Here is an 8,634-nt window from a genome sequence, read left to right as displayed (position 1 = left end):
GTTCCCAAACACAACTTCATCAGCAAACTCAACTGGACAACATGGAAATAGCCCTGGAGGTACAGACGTCAGGGGATCTGACTGAGCAACTGGGAGACATCAGCAAGTTATTGAAATTGTCTGGCGTCTCTTTCTGCTCCATGAAATGGAGATAATACTTTTTACACATGGTTATCTTAGAGCTAAATAAGATCATTTCTCGAAAGACACTTTATAAGCTGTAAAGCATGAAAGCATCATATCGTATCTGTATATGATAGATATGATATAAATGTATCATATATAGAGACATTATATATAAATAATTATATTAAATATAACTATGTATATTGGCAATTATATTTATAATTCCATTAATAGCAAGGCTTGTTTACTAATTGCTTATGTGGCAAGTGTTAGTCCTAGTCCCAAAGATCTATATAATTCATGAAGTTTATTAAAATAGTAATAAATTTCTGCTTCTGATAAATTTTAAGTTTTATAAAATGTATTATATTTTCCTTATTTTAAAATAATGTCTTAATTATTAATATCATTTTTTATTATTTGTTAATATTTATCTATTAAATAAATAATAAGTGTCTTATTTTCTCTAGGATGAAGAGGGTCCACCATGACCATTTTAATGAGTATTTACTAACCCCTTCATTGACATTTTTGGCTTTCCAGTATAAGAAACAGAGGTTGACGGTACATCCAACAGAAGCATTCTCTAAGTTTTAAATAAAGCCACAAAAAAGTGGGAAATGAGTTTGCTTCAAGTAGATCAGCCTTCATGAGGGCATGGCAATGAACTCAGACGTTAGAGATATTGAGAGAGAAAGCTCAGTGAGGTTAAGGTTGAGAGAGAAAATCTGAAAAGTAAAAAAGGCATTTTTGAGAATCTACCACATGCTATGTAATGTGTGTGGGACTGTACATACATTGACCTGTATTTCAAATGCTAGTTCTCTAGAGAACATGACATGAGTTATGCAACACACACACACACACACACACACACACACAAAATATAAACCCAAGGGATATTTCTCCATAAAAGGATTACAGATTTTTAAATTTTCTTTCAATGCATCTCAATGTTCTCAATGTGACAAATCACGGCCAATGCCAATTTACCCAAGCTGCCGTGTCTCCCAGAGCTACCTGCTCTATCCTCTCTCTGAAAGTCAAGTTCTCTTTCTTGACTTACCTTGCTGCTTGCCATCGCCTACTATTTTATCCTCCCCACCCGGCTGCAGGCTTCTCTTTCCTCCTTACCATCTACTGCTTTTACGTTCTCCTTCCCTTCTTGACTTCAACTCGATTCTTCTTGGCATATTTTGAAAGCCCAGGGGCGCTGGAAACTGCCCTTGCTGCGTAACGCTTCGCCAGCTAACTAAACCTCGGGAATGATGTGAGCAAAATGGGGAAGCTGCAAGACAGAAAGGGGACTTGAAAAAAAAAACCCAGATTTAAAAGCCAGTTAAAGTCATTCCTTGGACGAAAGAAACTGCAATTCTGAAGAGAACTGTGTGAATTAAAATAATTCACTCAAAAAAAGGAGATTTCTAGAGGTTTTAGGAAAGTACTTCTCCCCCCTGCCCCCACTGGATAACCTCTTAGACAACTTATTTTGTACCCGATTTGCAGTGAATCTAAAGGTCAGAATTACAGTCTACAGCCATACTACCCTGAACGCACCTGACCTTGTCCGATCTCAGAAGCTAAGCAGGGTCAAGCCTGGTTAGCATTTGGATGGGAGACCACCTAAGACTACTGGGTACTGTAGGCCTTTGGGGGGAAAAAGGTCAGAATTACAGCAAGAACATGGGAAAAGACACTAGGTTGGAAAAGTTCTGGCGTAAATATATATATACACACACACATGCCTACATACATGCATACACATGTCTATAATAACTCAACATTATTTTTAATACTAAATGCATGGTAAATTATAATAATGGTAAAGCCCACTCCTGTATGTAGATTTGAAGTATGGAAAAATCTGAAATCCTGATCCTACAAACACAAGCTCTGGATACCAATTTCCCCAGTGCTACACGACAGTATCCTAAGAATGTTTTTGATTTATTAAAATTTCCTTTAGATGAGTCTTTTCGGGCCCTTGGCGCTATGTGGGTGGAGACATAGTTGATACATGCATGGATGAGGACACTTGAGGACACAGCTTGTCACATCACATCAGCTGCATAGGTGGGTCCCTGAGCTGCTGAATTCACATGAGAATATGTTGCTCAACCACGTTCCCGAGTATCTTCCTTAAACAAGGTTTGGCTCTGATTGGGTTGCATTCGAAAAAAAGATGCATCAACTCCACGTTTCCGTGGAGTGTGCTGAAGGAAGAGCTTTTTTATTTCAGTTGTATTCTGGTTTAATTCCATCATACCTTTCAGGAAGTAGGAGTCTTCGTCCAGATAACCAATTGTCTGTGTACCGAACCTACAGCCTAGGTGCAAAGTCCTAGCCACAAACTAGGTCAGCTAGAATTCTGGAGAACTCCCCAGGAATGTGCTGTGCCTGGAGGCAGTTTGAAATGCAAGTGGTCTCACCCTCGCCCCATTCAAGGTGTGTCTCAATCTTACAGCTGTGTTTGTCCATGAATATGGGTGCTAAGGACTAAATAGCAAAGTAGTGATGCCTAAAATATTTCAGTGACAAGTCAGAGCTATAGAATTTCAGAAATGGAAAGAATTTCGGATTCTCTCATTTCCAGAGGAGAAATCCACATATAAAGGCTATGAAGGACTCCAGGGAAATTGAGCCTTCTGTCTGTATTAAGACAGTGAACTTTTAAAAGATAAATGATAAAGAAAATACCCTCCCCCAAAAGTTCTTCCATTAGAGAGTTGTGTTTTGCACTCAGTTTGGTGAAAATAAGGAAATTACCACTAAAAAAAACAAGAAACTAGAGGAGATTTCCCTTGCAATGGACATTTACCCTATTTTTTTGTCTCATGGAAACTTAATTTTTTTTAAATTTTGAGTATGAAAAATCTTAAATGTACACAAAAACAAGAGAAAATAGTGAAATGAGCCCATGTGGACACATCAAGTGTCATCACTTATCAAACCGCGACCGATCTTGTCTAATCTAAACTCTCCACTTCCACTCTTTATTTGTGAAGTAGATATCAGACATTCTGTCATTTCATCTGTAAACATTTCAGAATGTATCTCCAAAAGATAAGAATTCTTCTTAAAAGCATAATGACAATACCATTATCACTCATAAAACTTTAACCATAACTCCTTAATATAAATAGATTTTTTTAACTTTACATAAATTATCCTTGCCCTTGGAACTGTGAGACACTACTGCAAGGCGGTAAGTACCGTTTCACTGATTTATTCATTCAGCAAATACCCACTGAGCATTCATATAAACATCCACAGATGTTTTGTTTGCATGGAAGGCCAGGGAGGAGGCCTGGATTCTTCTCGAGAGGCACTAGACAATAGGAAGAGAAAGAATTCTGGAACCAGGCAGAGTTGTGTGAATAGCTCAGTCCCACTCCTTATTGAATGTGTAAACACAAGCAAACTTCTTCATCTCTCAAAGCCTCAGTTTGCTTATCTGTAAAATGGAGATAAAGGTGACTATCTAACAGACTTACCGGGAGGGCTAAATGACATTAGATATACAAAGTTACAGAGCCTGGCACAAGTTAGCTCTCAAAAGATAGCAGCTCTTTTTCTCTGGGAGATTTTTGCCTTCCTTTCAGGCTCTCCAGCGTCTGCCCACTGCCCTGAGATTAAAGACCCAAATCTTGAACGTGGCCTGCACCACCTGCGGGTCATTCTCTACCGCTCTCGCCTTCCATTTCTGTCCTCCAGACATCTGACCTTCCTTCGGGTTCTTAACTGCAATTTTCCCTTCACTTCAGGACTTTATCCATGCAGTTCTCCCTTCCGAAGGCCTTTCCTAACAACCACGCTGACCCTCAGCTAATAAACAAATACACATACGATGTGAGCTCCCAGATTAAATCAAGTCCCTTCACTCCATGTGACATGGAGTTTTTCCAAACAAATGGAACTTCCATGGCATTTCATTTCAATGGCATGCCAGGCTATCAACCTGATTCCATTATTTTATCTGTTTTTATGAACACCGACGTAGAATATTCAAATATCATCACTGGGAGAGACTTTAACGTCCTTCGATTCAATGGCCTCCCACTTAGTTTCCACAATGCTCTGGAGAGGAAGAAGCCTGTCGGCAGGCCTTTGGGTTCCTTAATCCCAGTTTTGCCTCTGTCTTCATCAGAAAACTCGGCTATTTTCAACTGTGATTCCATAGAAAATTCTGCAGGAGGAAATGGTTTCTCTGCTAACTAGGCGGTTGAACTACGTTGGTCTAGCCAAGTTCTTTCATGATTGAAATTGGGTGACTGAGTGACTTCCATCAAGTCCCAAAGCTGATGAATTGCAAAGTCACCCACTGCAGAGAATCTGTGCAAAATGGTCAGTTTGCAACCGGGAGGAGAGCTGCCAGCCGGGCTGCTGGCCAGAGGTGTAAGATGAGTGAGTTGTTCATTATGAAGCAGAGCGAGTGAGTTGAGACACAGGGTGTGTAACACACTGTGAAATAAAAGTCAGATATAAACAATTCCGGAGATGATAGGTGAATCTTATTTCACTGGCTGCCATGTTCAAGATTACAAAACCCCAAACTAATTTTCAATTTTCTCTTCAACTTCTGTCAATACAAAGATGTACCCATCTCAAGTATCTGGCCTCATCTCATTAACTACAGTAAATATTACGGCAAACAACTTAACCACTTAATGAACTGTCTTTAGTCCTTAGTACTATCAATGTCTCCAAAAAAGGGGGGGGGCAGAGGAATTGAAAACACACAATGATAAGGAGCTATCACTGGTTAGCTCCGATGCCTGGAACACAGTGTGACTAAGGCCTGGGCCTTGTAATGCCTTTCTTTTCCACAGCTAACTGTTCCCTAATCCTCAGTCGACAGACAGACCACTGGATCGTTGACTACCAGGGCCACCTGCTCATCCCTCCAGGCCAGCTGGAGCCTCCCGTCATTGCACGCCATCTTCTCCGTGGTCTCCCCCCTCTGATTTCTCATAGGTCTCAGTAGCCCCATGTGTTCTAGGCGTTTATCTTGGGAAATTTTACATTGATATCCAATCTATCAGCATATGTGGTCTTCCCAATTAAATTATAAGCCTCTCTTCTGCAAAGATGACATCTTAGGCTTCCTCTCATCTCAGCAGGCCCTACTTAGGATAAATGTTCATTGATGATGATGATGACAATGATGACAATGACAAGAGATGAACCAAGGAAATTTTCTCCCTTATCCTCGACTGGAAAAAATGACTCAAAGTACATATCCTGTTGCCCATTTCTTAGGAGAGCACAATAGATTAAAAAATAACAGACACTTGTGGTTGCTCTGAAGATGACAGCCACTCTTCTCTTCTGCATCTTATGCGGAAGAAGACGGAGGCAGAAGAATGAGGTGGCTTTCTCCTGATTCCGGGGAGGCCCTAAAGAAGGAGGAGAAATAAATGTTTTCATATCAGTAGAGACCAGTAGGAAAACAAAATCCATCACTAAGTATATGTCTTTTGTAAAAGTCAGTAAGCAAATAATCATGGGGAAATAAGTCTCAAGTTGGGAGAAGCATGTAGAATGAAGCCCGTCATTATTGTGATTAAACAAGTTTTATGTAGAATACGCACGGTGCCACCTCAACTATTACCTGAGATCCATGTTAAATGAACATCTGAAAAGATATTTAAGTGCTGAAATGAAACACTTTAGCGAAGACTATTTTTTTTCCAACTGGTGCTTAAGGATTGTTTTTTTCTCTGACCTTTTATTTCCCTTCTTCTATGAAAATCCCATTGCACATCGTCGTGAATGATCTATGAGATGGGTAAAGAATTAACATGGAAGAGAGATTATTAGTAAGGAGTCTGATAGCTAAAGAATGTTCCTATACGAGCACAGTATTCTTCACTGAGTGGGGAAGAATTTGTTTATCCCAACAGCTGCTGATCTCTCTTTGCGAACGTTAGCAAAATGTCCCAGTTTTCTCTATCCTGGTTTCACGGTCGCACCTGGACCAGTGCGTCTATATTGGCAACAACCCATCCTCCAGCCTCACACTCCAATGCGCCCCACAGAACTACATCAAACGGGTGCTCCTTTGCCAGTGGGTGCCAATGACCAAAGTGTTGCCCTTGGATTTTGTTTGTTTAGAGACAGAGTCTCGCTCCATCGCCCAGGCTGGCTGGAGTGCAGTGGTGCAATTGGAGCTCACTGCAGACTCAAGCAATCCTCCGGCCCCAGCCTCTCTTCGTGTTTGTTCTGAATTCTCCTGCAAACGTCTGGGCTTCCTGATACAGCAGGTTCACAGAGATGTTTTAAGAGCACAGGAAACAAACTGAGGTATCATGCATTCACACCATAGTCAGTCATTCATTCATTTGACGGATATTTACCAAATGCCTACTATGCACGATCGATGAATGGAAACAGCACTTGACTTCTGGACAAAAGGCCTAGATTTAAGACTGGCTTTGTTATTTAGTAGCTATGTGGCTTCTCTTTGCCTCAGTTTCTTTGCCTGTCAAATAGCAGTAATCATAAAACTGACCTCATAGGTTATTCTAGATATAAAAAGATAAAATAAGACTTGGCCCCCAACTTGGAGGAGGTCCCAGAAACACACCATGGTGACATCTGGCTCAAATCCAGACTTAACAAATAAGCATCTCAGCATTTGCCGTGCCAGAACAAAGGGTTGCTGCTGCTACTGTGACTGCAAAATTAGGGGAACTAAGAGAAATCAGAGGAGCTAAAGCCCAAGGAATAACATGCTAGATAGAAAAGACGATGGCGCAGAGAACTGGAGAGCTGAAATGGAGGTTGACAGGGACCTGGTCCACTGAGGCGACAGCACAGGCTTTGCAAACATAGAACATTGGGTTCTAGTCCTAGCTCTGACACTTTCTAGTTGTATAATGTTGCATAAATGACAGCCCTTTTAACCTCATTAGCTCATTTATTGAATGGGAAAAATCATGACCACAACACAATTGTGCAGATTAAATAAAATAGAGCATGAAAACTACTTGGAATGTAGTAAGCTCTTAGCAAACGATCTCTATTATTTTTATTACATATATTTAAACTTTTATCTGAGATCTTTTTATGTCTGAAGGAAGGAGGGATGAGGTCCATGGTAGCCAAAGAGAGAAAGATTAGAGCTCAGAGTAAAGAGAGGAATAGAAAGAAGGTGCCAGGTTGAGTTGCATGCCTCTTTCTGCTGCAAATTCTGGAAAATCCAGGGGGAGGAGAGGGGCAAAAACGGTGTAGAAATGGACCCATAACTCTGCTACAAAACTCGACTGTATTCTGGGAGAAGTGGAGCCTACCTTCCTGGAAGAGGAGCCCTAATCTAAGTCAATGAGGAAACCACAGCCCAGAATGGCCGGGCTCCCCGGGGCCAGGCAGCTGGTTATTGATGATGCCGGAATTCACATGCATGTCTTTTCATGATACCAAGGTCCATATGATCCACTCATTCATTCATTCAAAAATAAATACTAGGCACCACCTCTGCCCCTGGAGTCGAGACCATGGAGTAACACAAACCTGTACTTAACAGAACCGTGCACAGGCAAGTGGGGAACATCTGCAACACCAGCTTTCCGTACTCATCGTCCACTTCGGTTTTCACGACAGTCAGAAGAGACGCAGATGCCAGGAGAACGAGGAGAGGCTGGTGGCAGCAGTCGGTGCTGGCCAGCTACTTCCTGCTCAGCTGTCTACTGTGCTTCGGGGAGGGGCTTTCCTGGTGGTAGGCTAACCTACATTTTTCAGACGATTGATTTCTTTTCAGACTGAAACCTGCCAAAACAGAAGAAACACTTTAACACAGTTCAGTGGAGGCAGCATATACCTTTAAAATAAAAACATCTGCAAATGTGGAAAACTTTGTAATAAGCTCGAATACTACCCTACCAAATAACACATACGATTCTGTTGCCTGAGAAACGTTTGAGGCTGCACAATAAGAACACCACATCCTAATGAGTAACGGGGGTTACATAACAGGGCAGATAAGACACGCCACCCACAGATTGCATGTAAATGCTAATGCTGAGTTCTTCGCCACAACCTGAAACACAAGGGAAGAACAACAACTTCAGAATATTACTCCCAATGGTTGCATAAAACCATGGTTGGTTTGACGTGAGTGCTTATTTCGCTTTTTCTAATTCTCAGCGCTGCGTTGGAAAGTTCGATTTTTTTTTTTCCATTCACAAATCAGAGGCTTTAACAAAAATCCTTAAGAAAGCGCTGGTTGAATGAGGCCCCAGACCGTGGTCCATAGACAAGGGGACCAAGTCTGGAAACAGAAAAATCCCATGATCTTCCTGGGTCAACCGTGCCACGGTTTCACAACGGAAAGTTCTCTAACACCTCTAACTCAAATCTCCCTTGCTGGTCCATAAAGGAGACATTTCTTCTAGAATTTAAGTGAATATTAAAAGCATGGGCTCCTTACAGCAACATTCCCCCGGCTACCCTCCTCAGAACACCAGGTGCTTAAGATAATAATAATAATTATTGGTGGGGCAGAGGAAT

The 8,634-nt window shown here is 41.3% G+C and overlaps 1 pseudogene; it reads left to right on the top strand.

The window, feature by feature from the left end:
* Positions 1–1,655: 1,655 nt before the first annotated feature.
* On the top strand, positions 1,656–1,774 carry LOC138375421 (5S ribosomal RNA; annotated as a pseudogene).
* The last annotated feature ends 6,860 nt before the right edge of the window (positions 1,775–8,634 follow it).

This window comes from Eulemur rufifrons, chromosome 25 (genome assembly GCF_041146395.1).
Source record: "Eulemur rufifrons isolate Redbay chromosome 25, OSU_ERuf_1, whole genome shotgun sequence".
Taxonomy (NCBI): Eukaryota; Metazoa; Chordata; class Mammalia; order Primates; family Lemuridae; genus Eulemur; species Eulemur rufifrons.
This window is presented reverse-complemented; position numbering and strand designations above follow the sequence as displayed.